A 15,669-nucleotide genomic window follows, 5' to 3' on the forward strand; every position below is an offset into this window, starting at 1 on the left:
CCCCTCCATCCTCTCCATCCACTCCACCAAGGCCTTTCGACATTCAATAGGTTTCAATGAGATCCTCCCCATATCCTTTGGAATTCCAGTGAGAACTGGGCCAGAGCCATCAAATGTTCCTCATATGATGAGACTTTCAATCCTGGAATCCTGGAATCATTTTCATGTACATCCCTGAATCATCCTTTCTTAGATAAAGTGACAAAACTGCTCACAATACTCCAATTGAGGCTTCACCAGAGCCTTATATAGCCTCGTGTTGGCGCGTGGCCTAGTGGGTAAGGTGTTAGTCTATTGATCTGAAGGTCGCTGGTTCGAGCCTCAGCTGAGGCAGCGTGTTGTATCCTTGAGCAAGACACTTAACAACACATTGCTCTGCGACGTCACCGGTGCCAAGCTGCATGGGTCCTAGTGCCCTTCCCTTGGACAACATCGGTGGCGTGGAGAGGGGAAAGCCTGCAGCTTGGGCAACTGCCATACAACCCTGCCCAGACCTGCACCCTGCAAACCTGCCAAGGCGCAAATCCATATTCTCATGAGACTAACGGGTGCCTATTATTATAACCTCATGTGTTGGATCTATGTTGTGCACCGTGATCCCGATGATCAGTGTTTCATTTGGATGCCAGGTGACAGTAAACTTCAGTAAACTTGAACTTATATACCCCAATGACTCGGCCGCTACAGCTGTCTACGGTAATGAATTCCACCAGCACCCAGCAACATGTGGGCAGAAGTTGGGAATGTATGTTACACAAAGCTCAAGTGATAGCGGTCCGCATGGGCTTCTGAATTTCATTCCACTCTCTGCCTTCCTTCCTGGGCAATGAATATTTTATCTGATGCTTCACTGTAACCAGGAAACAACTTCAAAGCTTCGAGGGCTGGGATAATGAAACTGACACCTCGGTTAGACACTGGTAATTAGGTAGAAATATGTACAGAGATGAGAGTGGATTGAGTGGTGAGTGTGGAGGATGTTGAAGAGAGATTTATTTGTTATCTTCCCATATCTTCAACCATTGAGATTTTTTTTTCGATTGTTCTATTTGAAACCAGATTGATGTGAAAATGCGGTTTAAAATTGGGAAGGAAATGATATGAGTGAATTCAGGCGCAAAGACATTAAAAGGGGCCACTGCAAGGATGGGCTCTTATGATGTGACCTTAATCCGTCTCCACGATGAGAGGGAACCAGCCGGTGTCGTAGTGGCACCTGCACCAGACTCCGAGGCGAGTGTTCTGGGTTCCAATCTGGCCGGCTCCTTGCATACTTCCCATCCGTGCTGGACGGAGCATCGAGCTAACAATGCAGCCTCATAAAAAATAGCCAAAAATGCTAAAGAAATGGCAAGGTCGCCCCCTGATGCACCTCAAGACGCAGAGAAGAAGAACAAGTGGACATAATTTTTCAAATCTGCGCTTTGGTGACACTGTTCCAAACCATTTGGTGTCTCGAGATTGAATAATTGGTTAGGATTATAGGGGTACCTAGAACTCATGACTGCTGGAGATTGATACAACATCGAAACAGCAAGCTGTTGGCCTCCCCTCTCGCTGTGGCAGGGTGATATCTTTCTCTCTGCCGCATTAGTGACAGAAAGAGCCTGTTGAGATGCCGAAGTGTTAGGATGAGCAGTTATCTTTGATAGACTCCAGATCACGGTCTGTGGGGCGGGCTTTGCTATTGTTTGCGTGGTGGGTGGTAGGAGACAGATCATTCTGCCTAAGCAAGGGGGTGGGGGGAAAGGTTGATGCTTTCTCTGCCGCATGTGCGTGGGAGGTGGGGTGGCCTTTGGGGCTCCGAAGATTTCCTGTCATCCATTTTTGTTTTGTTTTTTTCTCTCTGTGTTTCATGGCTGTCTGTGCAGAGTGAGGGTCTCAGCCACTGGACCATTGAACTACTGGCCCTTGAGGTCCATTATTACACAGGTGCAGGTGGGCTCAACTTCAATAGCAGTACAGCCCAATCCCAGAGCCAGCAGAAAACCCAACCAACTACCTTCCCCCTCACATACCGCCATCTAGCTCCTTCTCCTTCCTCCCCCCTAAATCCTTCTTATTCTGGTTTCTTCCCCCTGATGAAGGGTCTCAGCCCAAAACCTCGGCTGTTAGCTTCTCTCCACAGATGCTGCCAGACCTGCTGAGCTCCTCCAGTATTTTGTGTGTGTTTCTCTGGATTTCCAGCATCTCTTGTGTTTGCCAGGTTGACTAGGTTAGTTTCAAAAATACATCCCTGACTACCCTGCTGCTCACCTCTGCCCCAACCCACTGCCCAAGCCGGTAGCCCTCTCCTCAGAGCTGGGCATCTGGGGTAAGACCATAAACTATTGAAGCAGAATTAGGCCATTTGGCCCATCGAGTCTGCTCCACCATTTCATCACAGCTGATCCAATTTCCGTCTCAGCCCCAATCACCTGCCTTCTCCTCGTATCCCTTTGTGACGGGACTAATCAAAAATCAATCAACCTCTGCCTTAAATGTACCCGGTGACTTGGCCTCCGCAGCAGCATGTGGCAACAAGTTCCACGGATTCACCACTCTCTGGATAAAGAAATTCCTCCCCTTCTCCATTCTAAAGGGATACCCCTTTGTTCTGAGACTGTGCTCCCTGGTCCTAGAAGACCCAACCATTCTCCCTATTGAGGCTTGTCTGCTGTGATACAACAAGGACGAGTTCTGGTGATTGAAGCCCCTCAGAGTTTGCTGATCTCAACAGAGTCCCCCCCCCCCACAATCCCTAACTGAGGAGGTCAGGTGGAGAGAAGGCTAATGATGCAGTGAGGAATGTGTTAGGATGGGGAGCGGGTGTGGAAGTTCACTGACTAGGAAAAGAAGTGGAGATCAGGAGATGGGAGGAGAAGGTGAGACTGATGGTGGGGGTGAGGGGATGAGGGTGGAAGATGAGAGGTGTCAAGAATTAAGTTTGAGGGATGAAGAGATAAAGGTGCATGAAGGTGAGAGATGTGAGGAGGTGAGGGTGAGGGATGTGAGGTGAGGGTGAAGGGTTGTGGAGAACAGGTTAAGGGATGAGGGGGTGTTAGGGGTGAAGGATGAGAGGAGCTGAGGGTGAGGGTGAGGAATATGAGGAACTGAGGGTGAGGGATGAGGAGGAGGTGAGTTTGGAGGATGTGAGGAAGTGAGGATGAAGGATGAGGGTGAGGGGTATGTGAGGAGGTGAGTGTGAGGGGTATGTGAGGAGGTAAGTTTGAAGGATGTGAAGAGCTGAGGTTAAGGAATAGGCGAGTTGAGGGTGAGGGATGTGAGGAACTGAGGATGAGGGATGAGGAGGGGTGAAGTTGGAAGGATGTGAAGAGGTGAGGATGAGGGATGAGAGTGAGGAGAATATAAGGAGGTGTGTGAGGGGTATGTGAGAAGGTGAGGCTGAGGGATGTGAGGTGAGGGTGAGAGATGTGAGGTGAGGGTGAAGAGGTGAGGGTGAGGGATGAGGAGGTGAAGATGAGCGATGTGAAGAGCTGAGTGTGAGGAATGAGGATGAGGGTGAGGGATGTGAGGAGGTGAGGTTGAGGGATGTGAAGAGCTGAGGTTAAGGAATGAGGGTGTGTTGAGGATGAGGGGTGTGAGGAGGTGATGATGGATCTGAGGAGCTGAGGGTAGGGATGAGGAGGTGAGGATGTGAGGGTGGGTATGTGAGAAGATAAGGGTGAGGGATGAAGTTAAGAGTGGGGATGTGAGGGTAAGGGATGAAGATGAGATGAAGGGATGTGAGGAGCTGAGGGTGAGGAATGTGAGGATGTGAGTGAGAGGGATCTGAGGAAGTGAAGGTGGAGGGATGTGAGCAGTTGAGGGTAAGGGATGAGGAATGGAGGGTGAGAGGATGAGGAGTTGAGATTGAGGGTGGGAATGTGATGAGGTGAGGATGGGGATGAGGATGTGAGGATGGAGGATGAAAGGTTCTAAGGAGTATGGTTTGAGCAGGAGGTGCAGAAGGGGAAGAGGATGAGGTGAGGTCAGGAAGGAGGAGATGGAGAGGTGAGGAGGGGATGAGGAAAATTTGAGATTGGGAGAGAGGAGATAATTAGCTCAGGAAGAAATGAGGAGGTGAAGAGGGATGTGATGGTGAGGAGTAGATGAGGAGGAGAGGAAGGGATGAGGAGTGAAAGAGGGGATGAGGAGTGGAGTAGGGGAGGAGAGGATGAAGAGGAATTGAGTTTGGAAAGAAGGAGATGAGCAGTTGAGGAAGAAGTGAGGAGGTGAAGAAGGATGCAGTGGTGAGGAGTGGATGAGGTGGGGAGTGGAAGAACTGAGGAGGAAATGAGGAGGTGAGGGTGGGACCTGAAATTAGATCTCTAATTCTGCCTCCATCTGCACAGGCACTCACCTCAGCAACATGTACTGTGCATTGCATATGATAGCTGACGCATCACTTATCAATACCTACACCATCTCTGGGTATCTCACTGGCCAGATCCGAGCCCCTCAAAAGCCAGCTCAGCCTTGCAAATGTAATGATGGCATGAGAACTTAATCACAGATGTACAGCTCAGCAAAAGGTGGCTGAAGGAGCCTTGAGGACTGGAATATATAAGCAAGGATGTAATGTTGAACTTCCATAAGGTATTGATCAGACCACACTTGAAATGCTCTGAGCAGTTATGAACCTCACATCTAAGGAAGGATGTGCTGGGGTGGGAGAGTGTACAGAGGAGGTTTATGAATATGATCCCAGGAATGAAAGGGTTAATGTGTGAGGAGCAATTGATGGCTCTGGGCCCCGTACTCACTGGAGTTTAAAAGGCTGGTTGGGAGCAAGGGTGAATCTCATTGAAATCTATCGAATATCGAAAGGCACAGATAGACTGGGAATGGAGAGGATGCTTCTAACAGTGGGAGAGTCTAGGACCAGAGGGCATTGCCTCAGAATAGAAGGTTGTCCCTCTAGAACAGAGATAAGGAGGAATGTACTTTCAGCCAGTGGGCGGTGAATCTGTGGAATTTGTTGCCACAGGCAGCTGTGGAAGCCAAGCAAAGGTTGATAATTTCTTGATCAGTAATTCAAGTTCAAGTTTATAGTCAAATGACTGTACACAATTATACACAACCAACCGAAACAACGTTCCTCTGGATCACGGCACATCCATAAAACATATATCACGCATAACTTATTACCACAAATAAGTTACTAAACTATAATTCAAAATGCATAGAGAGCACAGCACAGATTAAGAGTAAACATCTCACCACCCTCATGACGGGCACTGATAAATCTCACAACATGAGAGAAAAAGCTGCTACCTAGTTTGGCAGTCCTAGTCCTGTCCCTGATACTCCTGTTCCTCCTTCCTGACGGTAGTGTGTCAAAGAGATAGTAGGATGGGTTTAAGGGATCGTCAACAGGAGTGTCAAAGGTTATGGAAAGAAGGCAGGAGAATGGTGTTGAGAGGGCTAAGAAGACGGCTACGATGGAGTGGCAGAGCAGACTAGATGGGCCAAATGGACTAATTCTGCTCCTATGTCTTATGGTCTGTCCCTGTGTTTTGTTATACTGTGGATCTGTTTTTGAAGGGGGGGGTGACGTAACCCCTGAACAGACAATTGAGGTCTTTCTTCACCGGGTACACCCCACCAGCAGATGTACAGGCGTTGGCCACAGAGCCCTCTCTCCCGATCCCCTGGCATGAAAGGTTAGAGGGGGGAGGCAGGAGGTTGGGGCTGAGAGGGAAATGGATCCGTCACGATGAAATGGTGGGCCAGACTCAATGGGCCAAATGGCCTAATTCTGCACCTCTGCTTTATGGTCTCATGGTCTAATATCTCAATGCAGAAATGTTGGATTCCACCCATCATGCCCCACCATTAGGGACACTAGAGACAATCACAACACACACTCAATGCGCATGACCACGTTCCTCCCTACTCAGGGCGTTTAGACGTGCAGACATCTGGCTAATCCACTCAGTTCTTATGGTAGCATAGCAGCGCATGGTCATGTGGGAAATCACAAGGCAGTGGGTGCTAGAGCAAAGACCAAACTTCAAGGAAATGCTGTGAAATCAGGTAACCCACTCCCCCTTGATCCATTGCTAGATGCACATTCTCCAGCCCTTTTTATGTCCCTCTCCCTTCCCCATGGCTTCATCACTCCCCCTCCCCTGTCTCCTCCTATCGCCTCACCCCCTTCACTTCTACTCATCGATCACCCACCCCCTTCCTGCCCCCGGAGCATTGACACCACAGCTGCCGCTCAACCTGCTGTGTTCCTCTAGAGCTTCCGTTCATACACTGTGTGACCTCTCACCTATGATGTAAGTGATGCAATCCTGGCCAAGCTAACTAATGGCCAGCCAAGGTGGCATCGATCTGCGGTCTCCATCAAGGTCGTGGCTCAGACTTAAAGAAGTTTAAGTTCACAGGGATGCTTTCTGGACACAGAGGGGAGTTAGGTTTAGGGACAGGATGTGAAGGAGTCAGAGGTCAAGCTCCAGATCACATTCAAAGTTCGGAGATGTGGACGTGTGACAAAGGATGTCAGCAGTCTAGGACTCTGCTCCACACTTGAAGGACAGCAACATGGATGAGTGATAGAGAACATCTGTGGGTGTCAGACTATCCTAAGTCAGTGGGTCCTGGCATTGGATGTCTGTGTCAGCAGGAGGCACGAGGGTCAGTCAGCACGCTTCAGTGAGCCTGGAATTCAGGGTCCCCTCACTGACTTGTCCGGGGGCCGACACTGAAGACTGAAGCCCGAAGGTTGGGCGGAAGTCCAAAGCCTGGAGATTGAAGATTAGGGATCCAGAGTTCTGTGCTGGAGTTGGAGGACTGTTGTGTGTGGGTATGGGTGGCAGGGAGGGAAAGGGCCTTCTTTTGTTCTCTTTCTTGTTCTGCTGAGTATTGGCGCTGGAATGTGTAGTGAAAGTTGCAGGCTGCACCCAACATGTCATTCGGTTACACTGGTTGTTAAATGAAGAGGAAGCAGTGGAGATGGCTCGGTAGTTATGCTGACTTCGCAGTAGGTATTGGGCACCAGGTCGGTCATCCCAAGGAATCAAGTGAAGACCTATATTGGAGCCAGAATGTGCAGCAACTTGAGGGCAGCCACCGGCACAACCTTAGCTAAGTCAGTTATTAATGCAAACAATGTGTTTGATTGTATGTTAACATGTACGTATGATAAATAAATGAATCTGAATCTGTAGGAAGGACAATACTGACTGACTCCTCACCAAGGAGTCCCTCCAATAATTTTGTTCTCCTGAAGGTGTAATGATGAAGGGGGTGTGCGTGAATACAGAATCCCTGTCCAGCTCACTAATGCAGCTGGCTGGGGGATAGTGAATGGCGAGGTGAAAGGGTGAGGGGCAAGGGGCGAAGGGGAAGTGGGCAGACTTGGGAAGTTCGGGTGCTGAGCTTGGGCAAGAGGAGAAGATGCCTGGCCCAGAGCTGGCAGCTTATTCTGCTGGCCATGAATGGCCAAAAGAGCACATGACATGACATCTTCTGCTCTGGCTCGGGGTCTACTGACCACCACCTCATCTGCAGGCTCCTACCGACAGCATCTCTTAATTCAGGTTTCCAATGACTCTCACAGTTCCAAAGCACTGCCGCTGCCTTCCCTAACGACCCTCATCCATCTCGCTCTACTTACAGACCGGCTCTGATTAACGAGAGAAGTCCCGGGAGCACTGAGTCACCTCAACAACCTTGCTCTGCATTCTGTCACAGGAAAAACAACCTCAACACCTCTCCACAACTTTGCACACACTGGTTTGCTTGCTTTGTAACTTCTCAGGGAGGGCCATCGACCGAAAACGCCAATTCTGCTTCCCTCTCCACAGCAACTGCCTGGCCCGCTGTGTACCTCCAGCACTCTTTCCATTTTCACTTCAATACCTCCAGCATCTGCAATTCTTCTGCTTTACAATGAGATTATGTGTTGAAGATAACAGGTTAAGCCTAACTGCAAGATCTTAATACTGATCCAGTTTATGCTATCTAATGGGCCCAATCAATAAAAATACTCACAATTGAATTGCAAGCAACCCTGACATTGAGAAATGGTCTAAATAGAATTATAAAATTGATCACATGCTTGTATTATATTCTTTCTCAATCCTGATCTCACAAAACTTGCTCAAGAGGCCAGCCGTCAGTGCTTCATTAACTTATCACCTGGTGATGACAGATTGTGACATTATTTACTTAACTGTGAGTTGCCTATTGTGATTTAATCACCCTGGTAACTGTGAAAGACACAGAGACATCATTGGCTTGACAAGAGTCTTCAGACCTCACTGCGAAACGGGATGAGGTCCAGTGATGCCATTCAAGTCACTGAATTAAGCAGCACCATCATGGGGACTAGTCTCCATATTGTCTAAGACGTTTCCAAGGAGAGGTGCCTCAGAAAAGTGGCTTCCATCATTAAGGACCTCCATCACCCAGGTCATGCCTTCTTCTCACTGTTACCATCAGGAAAGAGGTACAGGAGCCTGAAGACACACACTCAATGATTTGGGAACAGCTTCTTCCCCTCTGTCATCCGATTTCTGAATGGACGTTGAATCCATGAACACTACCTCACTACTTTTTAATTTCTGTTTGTGCGCTACTTATCTTAATTTAACTATTTAATGTACATATATATACTTAATGTAATTCAGATTTTTCATAATAACTAGATACATGTATACTGTCAAATGAGACTTTTATCTGAATTAGGGAGTAAAGCACATAACACACATATAACACACAATAACTCGGCAAAGATAATATCTACAAATGAATCACACATAAATAAAGTAAAATGCATAAATTAAATATTGTCAGGTACAGAACAGATTATCCTGTGACACTTCAAATGTGATGTGACAGGGAGTTCAGAAGCCTAACAGACTGAGGAAAGAAACTGTTCTCTATCTTGACCATTCTTGCCTTTATGCATCGGAGTCTCCTGCCTGGTGATAGAAAGTCAGAGAATGCTGGATGGATGGGTGGGATCTTTGATAATACTAAGGGCCCTGCATATGTAGCACTCCTGATAAATGGCTCGAATGGATGGTTGGGAGACCCCTTTGATTGTCTCGGCTGTTCTCACAGTCCTTTGTAGGGACTTCTGGTTGGATGCTCGGCTGTTCCCAGACCAGGTGTAGATGCAGGGTAGTCTCAGTGGTGCTCCTATAAATTTCAGATAGGATGGTGGGAGACGGGGGGAGACTCGCTTGCCTCAATCTCCTTAGAAGTAGAGATATAGTTGTGCTTTCTTGATCAGGGAGGTAATACTGAGGGACCTGGAGAAGTCAGCCATGATGAGAACTCCCAGGAACTTGGTACTCTTAACTCTCTTTGCAGAGGAGCCATGTATTCAAGGGGTGGGGGTGGGGGAGGGGTGGAGATGGTTCAGCTGCACTTTCTTGAAGTTCACAACGATTTCCTTTGAGTTTGTTGGGACTCGGTGAAAGTTAAGAGAAATTGTTTACAGCAAGAGTTGAAACTAAAAAAGGCCAAAAACTGATTGTGAATTTTAGAAAGGTTAAGACAACGGAACACACACTGGTCCTTATCAAAGGTCAAAGTAAATTTTATTAACATTTTTTATATATATATCTCACCATATACACCATATACAACCCTGAGAATCATTTTCTTGAGGAAGCACTTAACGAGTCTATGGAATGGTGACTATAACAGGATCAATGAAAGATCAACCAGAGTGCAGAAGACACCAAACTGAAAATGCAAATATAAATAAATAATGAAAACATCAAAGAACAACATGAAATTGAGATCATTGATTGTGGGAACATTTCAATGATGGGGAAAGTGAGTATAATTATCCTTTTTGTTCAAGAGCCTGATGATTGTGGTGTAGTACCTGCTGTTGAACCTGAATCAAAGAATCAGAAATGGAAAGTGTGAGCAATTTCAAGTTCTTGGGTGTCAACATCTCTGAAGATCTATCCTGGGCCCAATATAATAAATGAAGTTACAAAGAAGGCACAACAGTGGCTGTATTTCATTCAGATTTTGAGGACATTTGGTATGTCACCAAAGACATTTGCAAATTTCTACATATGTACCACAGAGAGCATTCTAACAGGCTGCATCATCGAACACTACCTCACTACTTTGTTTTTCTCTTTTCTCAATATTTATATATGGTTCCTTAAGGTTGTTATAGCCGGGAGTGGTAATGGGGACAAGCTCCCACTACCTATTCAATGCTCCCAGTACCATGCGCCTTAAATGGGTACATTTAAGGCAGAGATAGATAGGTTCTTGATTAGCCAGGGCATCAAAGGGTATGGAGAGAAGACAGGGAAGTGGGGATGACTGGAAAAATTGGATCAGCCCATGACTGAATGTTGCAGACTCGATGGGCTGAATGGCCTACTTGTGCTCCTTTGTCTTGTGGTCTTATAGCCTCTGACAACCAAGTCCAGCCCCTGGCCTTCACAAAGAAAAGAGAGGAAATTTGGAACTGACGCATTAACTAGAAAGATGGGCATTCTTCTGATTACTAAGTTCTAATGGTCAAATGGTGTGGCAGAGTTGAGATACGTCTCTACCAAGGGAAGTGCAAGACACTCCTTCCCTCTGCTAGCGCACAACTCATGCTTGTGAAAGACGTAACACCTGCTTAGCCCCCCAATTAGGTGGTGGATGGTTGTGTGAGCAGCCGGTGCAGATCACAAGTCCTGGTTATGTGACAACTGGCTCCAGGCAGACAATCTCTGAAGAGTATTGATAATGGCTGGAGTCACCCGTCTTATAAAGACACTGCCCAGAAGAAGGCGATGGAAAACCACTTCTGTAGAAACATTTGCCGAGATCAATCATGGTCACGGAAAGACCGTGATCGCCCATGTCATAACGAGCAAACAAACGTATGTTCAAGTATAAATTTTAAACCATGTCTAAAATTTGCCAGATTTGAGCAGGCATGGATGGTTTTAATGGAGATGTAAAGGTCTAAACACTTCTCTTTATCCTGTCAGGATTTTAAATAAAATTTAGTTGGAGATTACGATATAAGAGGATGGAGGCACAGAGAATGCATATGTTAACCGCAAAGGCAGAGAACCCAATCGATGTCAGCCATACTCAAAGAGAATCAGAAGATCGGCTAATACTAATCCAGATTCTGTATTAATTCTTTCTCTCAAATCCTCTGAGCTTCCAGAAATCTCAAAGCTGGAGAACACTTAATGTTGACATTGCAAATCTCCATTTCCTATATCAACGAAGCACTCGAATTGAGGTGGCCAACTTAACTCCAATTTGGTTAAAGAACAGATGTTTTGAGCAATGGAACTGAATCGGCTCCAAGCTGATTTGAATTATCCACTACACTCTCTGATGGTGATCAGTGCAGCTATGAGAATCCAGGCCTGGCTTCAATCCCATGTTGCTAGAAATAAAATGCAAGGCTCTTCCCAACTCTGTAGATTCACACATTTACCTCTCATTAAGCGGAGTATTATATATTTCTTTCTGTCAAGGAATTTTTTTTAAGAAACCAAGATAAATACTGTCTTTTTATCTTTAATTACCTTCCAACCAATGTGTAATTTGTATGTTTTTATGTGTCTATGTTAAAAGTACAAAGTACATTTGTTATAAAACCATAAACATAGGTGCTGAATTAGGCTATTTGGCCCATTGAGTCTACCCCACCATTTCAACATGACTGATCCATTTTCCCTCTCAGCCCCAATCTCCTGCCTTCTCCCCGTATCCCTTAATGCTGTGACTAATTAAGAATCTATCAAACTCTGCCTTAAAATATCTAAAGACTTAGCCTCTACAACCACCTGTGACAATGAATTCCACAGATTCACCATTCTAAAGAATTTCCTCCTCAAAGTATCAAAGTGTGTATGCAGTATCCTGCAAGTGGTCCACAGCCTTGTCATGCTTTGGAAGCTTGTCTGTTTCAATGACCCAGAGAGCTATGCTGGCTGGAGTCAGGGCTTCATGCTTTGATTCTTGGTAGAATCACCATACCATGCAGATCAAAGGGTAGAGGCCAGACTAAGAGTGGTCCACCAGTTCTCCAGGTTTGGGGGTTCACCTCAGGGCTAAAATCCCTGACTATTACAGGAACAGCAATGAAGAATCCTTCTACATCTGAGTGCAATGGCTTTCCTGAGTCTCCACCTGGGACTTGCGTGACTGACAGGAGCGAAAACTGAGAGGAGGCTACCGACATGATGATGGAAGCCCTGAACACCACCAGAGAAGGAGAACCTTCATTGCTGACTTAAACACCAGTGGCATAATGTGCAGTAAACAACCCTGAGATTGTCTTCCCCACAGACAATAACTCTGAGAGTCATCTTCCCCACAGACAGCCGCGAAAAAAATAAAAACGCGCACGTGTGTGTGTGTGTGTGAGTTGTTCATGTGTGAAGTGTTTCCATGTATGTGAATGAGAGATTAATCATGTATGTGATCACAAGATGATTTTTTTTCTCTGTTTCATCGATATCTGTGAAGAGTAAGGATTTCAGGTGGTGTACTGTGCACATTCTCTGATATTAAATTGAACCACTGAGCCTTACATAATTGTGTGTGTGTGTGTGTGTGTGTGTGTGTGTGTGTGTGTGTGTGTGTGTGTGTGTGCGTGTGCGTGTGCGTGTGCGTGTGTGCATGTGCGCGTGCATGTGTATACATATATTTCTTTTTATAGAGTGCAAGCATATGAATGAAGTAGTGGGAGGGTTATATTTACCATGTAGTCAGGTATCAAGAGCAGCGCAAACACTGAAAAGATGAATCCATTGACTCTACAACATTCAGAAGGATGATTGAAACAAAATTCATCATTCAATGAAGACACTCTGGGTACAACATTCTGTTCTCCTACTGAAACTACACACAACCATAGTTGGAATGCTTGTGGCCTTCTTAAATAACAATTGGGAAACAGCTTAGAAAATCACACTAAAGCAGGGGATACCAAACTGGAGTCCACAGACCACCTTGGCTAATGATAAGGGTCAATGGCATGAAAAAGGTTGGGAACCTCTGCACTAAAGGCTGGTGCACATGACTCCAGTAACACACTTCCTGCTAGACTGCAAGAACTTTATTGGGAGAGAGAAGCAGAACTGATGAATGTCTAGATGAGTACAAGTCAATGAGCTGGACGACCTTTAACTTAACCCAATGACAGGTGCCGAAAGATATTCAGGATTCCAGAGGTTTAGTTTATGAGATAGGTAAGACATTATTGATAACAGACTGATGTTCTTTAAGATTATTACAGCCATGGTTGGTAATGGTGTTAAGCTCCCACTACCTATTAAATGGTCCCAATGGTATATACCTCAGATAGCCTCTGACTATCAAGTCCAGCTCCTGGATTTTATGTGTGGCTGAGCTACTAAGCCTAGCAGAACAGTTTCTATTGACAGGTGAAGGGCAAAGACCCTGGTACCTTAAAACATTGCCGGCACCTTAAAACCAATCACTTTGGGCAGATGGGATTTATCAGCCCATCAGAAGGAAAACGTTGATCTGAAACACATTCCTTGGAAGAAACCCCAAGAGAAAAATCCAGAGTTGGAGTCCCTAAGGCAGTCCTCCACCGAGTTCAATGCTGACTAGAAGTTTCAGCCAGGTTGCTGGTGCCAAACTGCATAGGCTTAGGAGAGGGGAAGCCTGCTACACAGGCAACAACTTGCTCTCCATATTGTACTGCCCTGGCGTGTTTATCTAGACAGCTTGGGCGCATTATCCACGGTGGACCTCGGCCTACGGAAACCAACTGCTTTTGGTAACAGTTTGTACATAGAACAATTCTTCCTCAGTACTGTTCAAAACTCAGAGCAATAGTAAGACACCAAGGGCAGCATACACAACCAGTAGCAGGCAGAACCAGAAGCAAGGGGAATAAGGTAAGTAGGAATGTACTCAGCTAGACATTCCTGGCTTCCATCCCATTCATTTTCAATCCTGATGAAGGGTCGCTGCTCATTATTTCCCTCCGTGGGTGCTGCCTGACCTGCTGAGTTCCTTCAGCACTTGGTGCGTGTTGCTGCTGGTGGCCAGACAAAGCAGTCACCCATCAAGCTCAGAGGTGGGGGGGAGGGGGGAGGGATGGGGGTTTGGAGCAAATGGATCACAATTGACTGGGTATTGAAGGCGCGAGGGCGACTTTTCACTTGCTTCGGAGGTAGAGCGGACACCTGGAGCACCGCGACTGGCGATTTACTACCCTCTTCGCGCCTTGAAACACCCATCTACTGCTGACTGCCCTGATCACAAGATCTGAGAGGGGCGGTGGGGCGAAGTGAGAGGGAAAAAAAGCTACCAACAAGGCAGCGTCCCTAACGTGCAGGACACACAGCGTTGTCTCAGCTTACTGCATACCCTGCATAATGCACGTCTTATATATAAAATACTGTGATATACCGTGACCTTCAATGCATTCTTAACGACGCCTCCACTCACCGCATAAGTTCAGCCACCACTTTTCCATCTCCGGAAGAAATTCCCGGATTCGGAGCCTCGTTCCACGATCCCAGCCCGAGTGGGTGTCGATTCTGCCGAAGGGCTGAATGAGTGTCCTCGGCTGTGGGAGATCGGCCGGCACTGACTCAGTGTTTTATTTGTTCCAGACTCGGCCAGGGAACCTGGTCCCAGCGTGGGTCCACCTTCGTTCGCGTTCACTTGTCAATATTCCGAGCCCAATATCCTGCAAATCCTGCTTCGGGGGGGAAAAGTTGGAAGTCCCCAAACTCGGTCTGAGCTGGGATTGTCGGCATTCGGGTGGGGTTTGCATTCCCTGATTGGCTCCCTGTGAACAAGGTTGAGTAGCGGAGCTGAATATAATGGAATAAGCGCGTGAAGGAATATAAATCCGACAAGGAAATAATTTGTCTTTAGTAATATAGTACTTGCATTGTGAGCCGGCTAATTATTCCTGTATTTCGATTACGAAGGTAAGGAAATGGAAGGGCTTGTGCCCGGCGACATTGGAAAGAGAGGACAGGAGCCGTGCTCGGTCAAGGCAACGGTTTGGTGTATTGATGACCACCGGATTAAATCTCAGCTGTGTGCTAGGTTTCTGCTTCTCCGGGCGCGGCCCTCTGCGTTGTCAATAAAATGCCAGGTGGCCGATGTGGAGTCGTTAAACTTTGAAACGGCGGGTTAACGAAGAACGAAATCGCCATTGGTGTTACTAAAACTAGACACTGCTCGGGCAGCCGGCTCCAGCGGAGTGGCTGCAGTTCTGGTTCTCGCCGGTTCAGCGACGAGACTGAGGAGAATAATAGTGTACAAAAGGCCACGGATCATTTCAGTGACCGGTCACTGACACAGCTCAACACGGAACAGCAGAAAATAGGGAGTGGTGCGAATTAACAGCTGTGCACGTTCTGCCCATTATTCAATTTCGAAAACTACTTGTGCAACTTGTGTGGCACAAACATCCCAATTGGGAATATCTTTCAGTGCACAGATCACACTTTTCTACATTGCTTTAGAATTCTTCTGAACACACCCACTCCCAGCGCCCACGCCCCACTAACCCCACCCTCATGCTCTCCTAGCAGCGCGGTGGGTTTTTTTCTGTCTTGTACCCCAGTACAAACCCCGGGAATTTTGTCGTATGCAGAATCATCGCCATGCACTCCCGTCATAAGTGACCGAAATTTTGAAAGTTTCACTCGGTGAGAGAACTGATGGTAACTGAGGAGATGTGAG

At 46.7% G+C, this 15,669-nt stretch overlaps 1 protein-coding gene across 1 annotated transcript in view; it reads right to left on the reverse strand.

The window, feature by feature from the left end:
• LOC132402225 (leucine-rich repeat and fibronectin type III domain-containing protein 1-like) overlaps positions 1 to 14,551 on the reverse strand; it is a 485,636-nt gene extending 471,085 nt beyond the window's left edge. Inside the window, exon 1 of the mRNA XM_059984992.1 lies at positions 14,416 to 14,551. The gene's annotated coding sequence lies outside the window, so the exon portion shown is untranslated. The remainder of the gene's footprint in view (positions 1 to 14,415) is intronic.
• Between the last annotated feature and the right edge of the window lie 1,118 nt (positions 14,552 to 15,669).

The sequence above is a fragment of the Hypanus sabinus genome, chromosome 11, assembly GCF_030144855.1.
Source record: "Hypanus sabinus isolate sHypSab1 chromosome 11, sHypSab1.hap1, whole genome shotgun sequence".
Lineage (NCBI taxonomy): Eukaryota > Metazoa > Chordata > Chondrichthyes > Myliobatiformes > Dasyatidae > Hypanus > Hypanus sabinus.